This window comes from Myxocyprinus asiaticus, chromosome 16 (assembly GCF_019703515.2).
Source record: "Myxocyprinus asiaticus isolate MX2 ecotype Aquarium Trade chromosome 16, UBuf_Myxa_2, whole genome shotgun sequence".
Classification (NCBI taxonomy): domain Eukaryota; kingdom Metazoa; phylum Chordata; class Actinopteri; order Cypriniformes; family Catostomidae; genus Myxocyprinus; species Myxocyprinus asiaticus.
Genome location: NC_059359.1, coordinates 14116836 through 14126162, shown reverse-complemented (window position 1 = coordinate 14126162; position 9327 = coordinate 14116836). Strand labels below are relative to the sequence as shown.

The window sequence follows — 9327 nt, the reverse complement described above, 5'->3', positions numbered from 1 at the left end:
TGAAGTAAATAGGCTGGCTGGTGGCATTAGCAATAGGAGATGTGCCAGGCAGCAGAACCTGTGACAGAGCCATAGTGCCCAGTCCTCCACCTGGTGCCAAGAAGACCTGCTGCCCTTGGACTGCTTGAGGAATATCAGCAGGTGCAGCAGTATGAACAACTTGAGGAGCCACTGAAAAAGCAAATGATTCACTGATTAATTGGCAAAATGACTGATAAAATTCAAAGCTACAAGAGGACAAAAGATACTCACATGTATTTGTTAGCAGTGGAACAGTGCTTGCAGTATTTACAACAGTTGGTAGGTTTGGGATAACCACAGTCTTAGGCTCGGCCGGAGCAGGAGTGAAAGACACTGAGCAATGGAGAAGCACAGGGTTTATATAGCAAAGTGATAAAAAAAATATTTGATCTTCATCTTAACACCCAAATGGCCGTGAATAATAAATTGTATACCTATGTTTGCCTCAGCAGTGAGAGTACTGCTTTCCGCATTTCCCCCTGAATCTTCTCCTGAATTTAGCTGTTGCCATGGTTCCAGCTCCTCCTCCTCACATTCCATAAACAAATCAGAATCCATGTTTCTGAAATACAAAATGTTCAACGAGCTAAAACAGTGAATTTGCATTTACTATCAGCAAAAAAAAAAAAAAAAAGCATTTACTTAAACCACTTTCGGCAAAAGAATTTAGAATATTGTAAATAAAATAAAAATCAGGCTGTTTTCATTTTATGGCTTGGTTAAAATCTTCAATGAAACATCTGATGTGCAAACCCTCACAAAATTCACCGGTCTCTGACAGCATTCAGGTCCGTCAGCCTTGGCGTCTGTCCATGTACAAAACAATTTGTCCTGAAAATTGAATAAAATAAGTAATTAAAACGAGTAATGCTTTCTATTTACATATATTGGAGAAAATATAAACACTCCTGCATTCAAATTAATTATGTATGCATTATGCGGTCACATCACTTCACTCTAGCCCTCAACAAATTGTATAAGTACGCACAATGTGGTTCCAATAGAAAGAGGCGGAGAGAAAAGTAGTTCCTGTGCACTGACATAAAATGCACGATTCAGAGTGATTTGACTGACCAGAACGGAAGCATTAGTCTTAGATAGGTGCACAACAACAGTAAATGGGGATGAAAAACAAAAGTTGGTCGGAATGTGAAAAAGCGCGACATTTATTACATATGTTCGGTCTCAAATTATGCAGCAACCCCCTTCAAACGGCGCCTACGGAGTACGCACTCCGCATACTGTCCTCTGCGCAGAGAATGAACAACGATGATCTAGCGAGTGAATTAAGCCGCGGAACCAGCGAAAATGGTCAAATTTGTGAATAATACTTACCGTTTTACTGTGTATAGCAAACTATATTCACTGTGATATATGGAAAGAACACAAAGGCAGCAGGAACGTCACCGACTAGACAAATAAGTGCGCTAAGTAGGCAGAGGTTCAGCTCCTTCTATGGCTCTGATTGGTTGATGCGCGAAAAACGCCATTTCCGGTTTTGGATTCGCGCCTCTGATTGGCTATAATCTCCGAAATGAAGAGGAGTGGCGACTGGAACAAGAAAATGGCTTCCTTCCTTGCAACGACATCACTTTACAGTAGTAACAATTGACGTTTATTAGTGCAAAGCACATAGTGTTAGGATTTTATTCATCACGTTGCTGGTGGGTTGCAGTTATATAATAAAGACCATACCATAATGGTATTTTCTAAACTCGGTTCATAAAGTAAATAATTGCAAATTTAATAACTCTCATACATAACAATATCTAATACAAATTTAAGAAGAAAAACCCATGTATACGCAAAGCTCTGATAAAAACAAACAAAAAAAACACCAGATATTTGAGCTTCAGTATTTGCCTGAGTGCAATCGTGTGAGTGCGCGCGCGCGCGTGCGTGCACCCCCGCGCCATTTTCTAGGTCATGACGAAGTGTTATTTGATTACATACTTCAAAATATCTACGACAAAATTTGTATTATACACATTATCGTAACCAAACGCAACAGTGAATATTGTACTCTAAATATTACTAAAACCACCATAAAATCTCTAATACCCATGTGAAAACATGTTTTTATTTTCTTATTTTGTGATACTGAGATATGTGAAGTTTCTTAACATGGTGAATTTTGCAGAGAGACGCTTGTAATCATCCAATGGGCGAAGCGTGAACAGTTAAGCCCTACATATAGCCCCCATTCTGCACACAGAGCACCCATTGTGACATCCCCGTCGGTATTCTTCATTTGGATACTGCTAGATGATAAGAGGAATCACGTCATATCATCTGACCGAGTGAACTATAGCGCTGGCGCCGCTCTGTAAGTTGCGTTATTGTTTGACGCCTTTAGAGCCTTCTAAATCAAGATTCTAAATAAGGGCGCATCCCCTTATTGACTATGAAAACAATTAAAATGCAGTGTGTTTGACCTGCACTGTTATGTGTCCTATATGATATTTATTATTGAAATATAAGTTTGGGGTATAGTTTGTCACATCATTCACAAATTATAAATAAATAATAAATATTTAATTAAATGTAAAATGTAATTAAATATGACTTAGCTGAATTTAAGCGTAAAACAATGTAATTAAAGATGAAATATTTTGTTAGACAATATTTATTGTCATTAGATTTATAAAATGCACTATTTATTATTTCTTACCTAATCTATTCATCTTTATACATGTTGAAATACACTGAATTTCGAGATTCCTAGTGAAGTGGTGGAGTATCTGCTCAAAACCTTTCATTAAGCATTGTATGTAGCTTTAATTCCATGTCTCATACAGGCTTTTTAGTGCTGCGGAAATGGATATCTGGTGGTGTCTGCAAAAGTGGTGTTCATCTGGATGGAAAGATAGTTGTGATCACTGGTGCCAATACTAGGATTGGCAGGGAAACAGCAAGAGATATGGCTCACAGAGGTATGGCACATTATTTAGGTATTCATCTACTGTATTAATGCCTTTTCTGTTAGGTTTGTGTATTAGTGTATGTGTATGTATGTATTTAGTGGCTCGGGTTGTGATGGCCTGCCAGGATCTGACTCGTGTTGAGAACGCTGCAGACTATTTGACGCTCCACAGGAAATGGCAGTGTAATCATCTGACACTTGAATCTGGCTTCTCTTTACTCTGTCCGAGAATCTGCAAAAGAGTTCATTGCCACAGAAGAACGACTAGACATACTCATCAACAATGCAGGTGAGTAAGACAGTCAGTCGTCATGACTCTTCAAAAAAAGGTACAAAGGTTAAAGGAACAGTTCACCCAAAAAAGAAAATTCTCTCATCATTTACTCACCCTCATGGCATCCCAGATGTGTTTGACTTACTTTCTTCTGCTGAACACAAACAAGGATTTTTAGAAGAATATTTCAGCTCTGTAGGTCCTTACATGGCAAGTGAATGGTGGTAAGAACTTTGAAGGTCCAAAAAGCACATAAAGGCAGCATAAAAGTGCCTCCACATGACACCAGTGGTTAAATCCATATCTTCAGAAGCGATATGATAGGTTTGGGTGAAAAACACATAAATATCGATGTCCTTTTTTACTATAAATTCACCTCCCCGCCCAGTAGGTGGTGATGTGCACAAAAAATGTGAATCGCCATAAACAAAGGAAGAAGAAAGTGAAAGCAGAGATTTATAGTAAAACATTTCTTAAATATTGATCTGTTTCTCACCCACACCTATCATATCGCTTCTGAAGACATGGATTTAACCACTGGAGTATTATGGATTACTTTTATGCTGCCTTTATATGCTTTTTGGACCTCCAAAGTTTTGGTCACCATTCACTTGCAATGTATGGACCTAAAGAGCTGAGATATTCTTCTAAAAATCTTCGTTTGTGTTCAGCAGAAGAAAGAAAGTCATACTCATCTGGAATGGCATGAGGGTGAGTAAATGATGAGAGAATTTTCATTTTTTAGGTGAATTATTCCTTAAAAAATTGAGACATGTCTTTTTTTCTGACAGGTGTGATGATGTGCCCCAAGTGGACCATAGAGTATGGCTTTGAGACACAGCTGGCTGTCAATCACTTGGAAGATTTTATTATGACCAATTTACTTTAGGGGTGCTTAAGAAATCCTCTCCCAGTCGTGCCCAGCATTGCTCATGTTAGCAGTAATCTCCTTTTGATTAAAAATAAGCATGCCCAAAATACAAAAAAAAGAAAAAGAAAATACAAACCAGAATGAATGAATATGTTGGGTATATTTGTGTAATAAAATGAAAAGACAGTAAATGCCTAAGAACACTTGTAATCACCCTTTGTATATATCTATAGTTTGTTAATGTTTTTCTGCAGGAAAGACTGAATTTGATGACCTGCTTTTTGACAAAATACCTTTCAGCCCTTTGATCAGCTATAGACAGAGTAAACTGTCCAATGTGCTTTTCTCCAGAGAACTTGCACGAAGAATGAAAGGTAAAAAATTTTTTGTTTATTTTGTCAAAAAAAGTAGACTCTGTGACCATTTCATCTACAAATAAAGCAATTACACAAACATTTTGCATGTTTAGGTACTGGAGTCTCCTCGTACTACTTGCATCCAGGAGTGATTCGAACAGAGCCGAGTTGCCATATTGAATCGTAATACCCTATGCTGAAGACTTTATTGTCTCTACCCTGCAAGCTGCTGATGAAAACTCCCTGGCAGGGTGCTCAGACCTCCATCTATTGTGCTGTCACAGAGGGCTTAGAGAGGAAGTCTGGCTGCTACTTCATGTAAACATACTACTATCAGGGTAAATCTCAGAATTTGTCAGTTGCTAAAGCCATTTCACAATCAAACAGAGTTGGTATTTAAAGGAACAAGGAATTTAAATTCTCTCATCATTCACTCACCCTCATGCCATCCCAGATATGTATGACTTTCTTTCTTCTGCAGAACACAAATTAAGATTTTTGGAAGAATGTTTAAGCTCTGAAGGTCCATACAATGTAAACACTTTCAAGCTCCAAAAATCACATAAAGGCAGCATAAAAGTAATCCATATGACTCCAGTGGTTTAATATATGTCTTCTGAATCGATCCAATCGATTTTGTGTGAGACCAGACCAAAATGTACATTTTGCCATTGCAGTCTCTAGGCATGATCATGATTTCAAGCTTGATTACACTTCCTAGCGTTTGACACATGCCCATAGTGCTTGACAGTACTAGACAGTACTAGGAAGTGTAATTGAGCTTGAAATCATGATCGCCAAGGAGACTGCAGATGTAAAAATTTATAGTCAAAAGTGAGTTACATTTTGGTCTGTTCTCACCCAAAACTGATTGGATCACTTCAGAAGACATGTATTAAACCACTGGAGTCTTATGGATTACTTTTATGCTGCCTTTATGTGCTTTTTTGGAGCTTCAAAGTTTTGGACCCCATTCACTTGCATTGTGTGGACCTATAGAGCTGAAATATTCTTCTAAAATCTTAATTTCTGTTCTGCAGAAGAAAGAAAGTCATACATATCTGGGTTGGCATGGAGGTGAGTAAATAATGAGGGAATTTTCATTTTTGAGTGAACTATCCATTTAAGTGAATTTAGATTGGTGTATGTGTGCCTGTGTTCTGTTCAAATTTGCACAAATATGTGTGAATTACGGGGATCTATATTTTCACCCTGCAAATATGTATGTTTAAATGAGTTTTATGTATATCACAGTGATTGTGCTGAAAAAGCCCCTGCTCCAGAAGGTAAAGATGATGCAGTGGCAAGAAGGTTGTGGGAGACAAGTGCTCTGCTGGACTGAATGACCGAAGGTGATGCATCGTAAGGCACACATACTGGATCACACTTCCTGGTTGCAGGGACACCCTCTATTGGTGATAGCTGCAAACCAACCTCTCACGAGATGGCAGAACCGCAGAGAGGAAGTCATGGCAGAGCTGATGTCAGGTCAAACTATATGAAATATAACGGGGCAAACTATATAATATGATTTGACACATTTCTGTTGCTCAACTGGTAGAGCATGGTGCTAGCAATGCCAAGATCATGGGTTAGTTTCAAAGGGAACACACAAACTGATAGAAATGTATACCCTGAATGCACTGTGAGTTGCTTTGGATAAAAGCCAATCGCATAAATGTAATGTAAATGTAAATTTGTCTTCAGGAGATGGCTTTCTAACACTTTTTATTTTTGGAAATATATTTTCAAGAATAAACCTCAGGGAACTTTTAAAGGGAAATTTTAAAGAGGACAGAGCAGAGGGAAAGAGTTTTGCGTTTGTTAAAGGTGAAGTGTGTCATTTTTTCAGTGTTAAAATACTTTCTCCTGTTCCAGTTTAATGTGCAATGACAGCTATAAGTAAACCATCATAGGTTGATTTCTCCAAAAAGTCTTAATTCTGTGGCTCTGTGGTGCTATCAACACATTGCTGTTTGTTTGAGTATCCCAACCAGCCCAACAGCAACAATAGCTCAACCAATGAAATTGGAGTTTGGAGTGGGACTATTTCTTATTACACATATACAGCTTTAACCATCCAACAACATCGTATTCTTGAGCTTTTCTGGATCCTTTGTTGTCAGAGGTCATTTCCTGAGAACATGAAAATACCCAGCACATTCTAGCACATTAACTTTTTGATGGTACCACAACAGTACAAACTCCCATAAAAATCGTTGAAGAAAATGTAGGAGAGCTAGATTGTGCTGAATATGTTTATGCCTATTTATATTACTTTTAACCACTAGATGGCATTAAAAATGTGTTTTGGGAAACATATAGTATGATATGCATTTGAAGATACCATTACGTAAATTATGATTCAACAAGGCAGCATTACAATTCAGTTTACAAACTAGTGGAAAATATGTGATGGAAAAAAGCAGACCCTGAATCACGATGACCATGTGATATGGTTGTAAGTTAAAGATGCAATTATGTAAGAAGGACATTACAATCAATGTGTAAAACAGACAAACTTGCTAAAAAAATGCATTAAGTAAGACTATATCTAGTAGTGTCACAAATAGTTATTTTTCCATTAAATGGCAATATTTACCCAGTGGAGCTGATTTGTAAGGGTAGTTTTATCTTTATAAGAGTGTAGTTTTTGTAATTACAGTAATAGTTACTCTGTGTCATGTACCAGTACTCTTGTGTTAAATACTTAATTGTAAGCAATTTACTAACATATATTTTAAATTACAATATTTATGTTGAGAATTTATTTCCTATTACCTGTCAAAAATCTATATATATATATATTGCCTTCACATTCAGAATCTGTGCTCGGTGGCCCCATTACATTTGGGCTCTGATGTCTAAAATGTATTGTATTTTTATTTTTAGAATTGTCTCCTCTCTGCTATTTCTTTTATTTAAATTAAGCCTCCCATATTTCCTTTAGGGTTGTTCATAAGTTAGAATTGTATTTATTATTAATTAATTTACAATTTCACTTCTAACATATTTTAGAGATGCTCAATATTGATTGTTTTTTGAATCCACATTCAATGTCATTACATTGTAATTACTTTTTAATATGCGATTATAACACTAGTCCCCATGCTTCTTATAGGGCTATTGGGCTTTGTAAATCCTTATGTGTGAAAAATAAATGCGACTGTAAGCCAACAGATTTGGGCAAAGAATTGTCTGATTAACGCTGAAGAATTTGCTGATATGTTCCCTGCCTGTAAACAACACATTTGTCTCTTCAATGGAGCTTCTGTCCCTGGGCAAGTTTTCCTCCAGGAAATCATTAGTGTGTGAAATGGGCCTCTAAACAGCTGATTCATTTTCCTGCATTCATTTCTTTGTAAACTCGTTTCTGAAAATAAGTGACTGGTAATAATGTGTGTGTTGCAACTACCGAGTGCCCAAAACCACTTCTACTCCTTTGCCAGACAAAAGATGTTTCACGAAAACAGGATTAGTAAAAAATAAATAAGAGATTGATTAGTGACTGTGTGACATGCAAGGCACCCTTAATTAGTTTCACTATGGGAAATACAGATTAAATCAAATTAAAAACCAATTGCTGGGCTAATCAAACGATCCAACTACCAGTGCAATTTAGGTCGCACCACTAGCACATCATTTATGGTCAACACTGTGCATAATTCACTAAACATTCTCATATCCAGCACTATACATGAGCTGTACACCATCAATGAGTGGTCTGCAAGCCTGGACGCGGTGGGTAATGGCCTGCGCCTGCCTGTCTATAATGTCTATAATGTACTAAGAGCTTCTTTTGTACATTATTCCACCAAGACACATTTTAAAAGCCTGAGATGAAAGAAAACAATTAATGTTAAAGGTGTAGTTCGTCCTAAAATTGAAAATTTAGTTCTTGAAATCTTTTTTCCTCCAAGGAACACAAGAGGAGAATTTTTGAAAAGTGTTGATGTTGATCTTTTATTTCATAGAAGGCTTTTAGTCCCTAATGTTCTGCCGAGCACCTTCTTTTTTGTTCCACTATAGAAATAAAGTCATATAGGTTTGGAGGGTTAAGGATGAGGATGGGTAAATGATGAAATAATTTTGATTTTGGGGTGAAATATCCCTTTAACTTGCATGTAAAAATAGCAGATGTTGCACAAGTCTAACAGGTAGGCTACACCCTATTTTATGAAAATCAATAATGTTCCAATATTATTAGATTCATGTGGAATGATATTCATGTAGGTTGGACTGAGTATAATTTACATCTAACTAACAGATACTGTATAACATGTTTCAGTTCATATTCAAACGTGTGGTCATACGTTGAGCTGTTTTTTTATGGAAATTTATTTAACTACACAATTTTACAAAAGTGACATTTGGTACTGACCTTTTTTTTTTTTTTTCACTAACACAAGAACTTTCATTGGCTTAATTTCTAATCAATGTCTTATTAGCATAAAAAAATATTTAAAGCAACAAACTGCTAATAGTTGCAAACGACCATAAAAAGAGTTAACAATAAACAACAACTTCCTTCTATCCTCCTGCTGTGTTTGTCTTCATGCCTGCACAAGTCCCTGCTTTCAACTTCTCAACTATCCCTTCTTATATTTGTTTAGTTCAAACAAAAATCAGTCTTGGGGTTATGGCATGTTAAAATAAAAACTTATAGATAGCAAGGTATTTGCTAGCCTATTACTTTAAGAAACAAATCACAATTAAAGGGATTGTTCACCCAAAAATGAAAATTCTTTCATCATTTACTCACCCTCATGCCATCCCAGATGTGTATGACTTTCTTTCTTCTGCAGAACACAAATGAAGATTTCTTCAAAAGCAATTTGGTGAGAAACAGATCAATATTTAAGTCCTTTTTTACGCTAAATCT

General features: G+C 36.6%; 1 long non-coding RNA gene across 2 annotated transcripts; it reads left to right on the top strand.

Annotated features, from left to right (window-relative positions):
- Positions 1-1687: 1687 nt before the first annotated feature.
- LOC127454146 (uncharacterized) lies at positions 1688-7614 on the top strand. Of its 2 annotated transcripts, XR_007899497.1 has the most exons (7): positions 1688-2347; positions 2820-2954; positions 3044-3233; positions 4010-4152; positions 4344-4463; positions 4559-4783; positions 5700-7614. It is a non-coding gene; the product is annotated as an uncharacterized LOC127454146 (long non-coding RNA). The 2 variants fall into 2 exon arrangements; XR_007899496.1 differs by having other exon boundaries at positions 4010-4463.
- The last annotated feature ends 1713 nt before the right edge of the window (positions 7615-9327 follow it).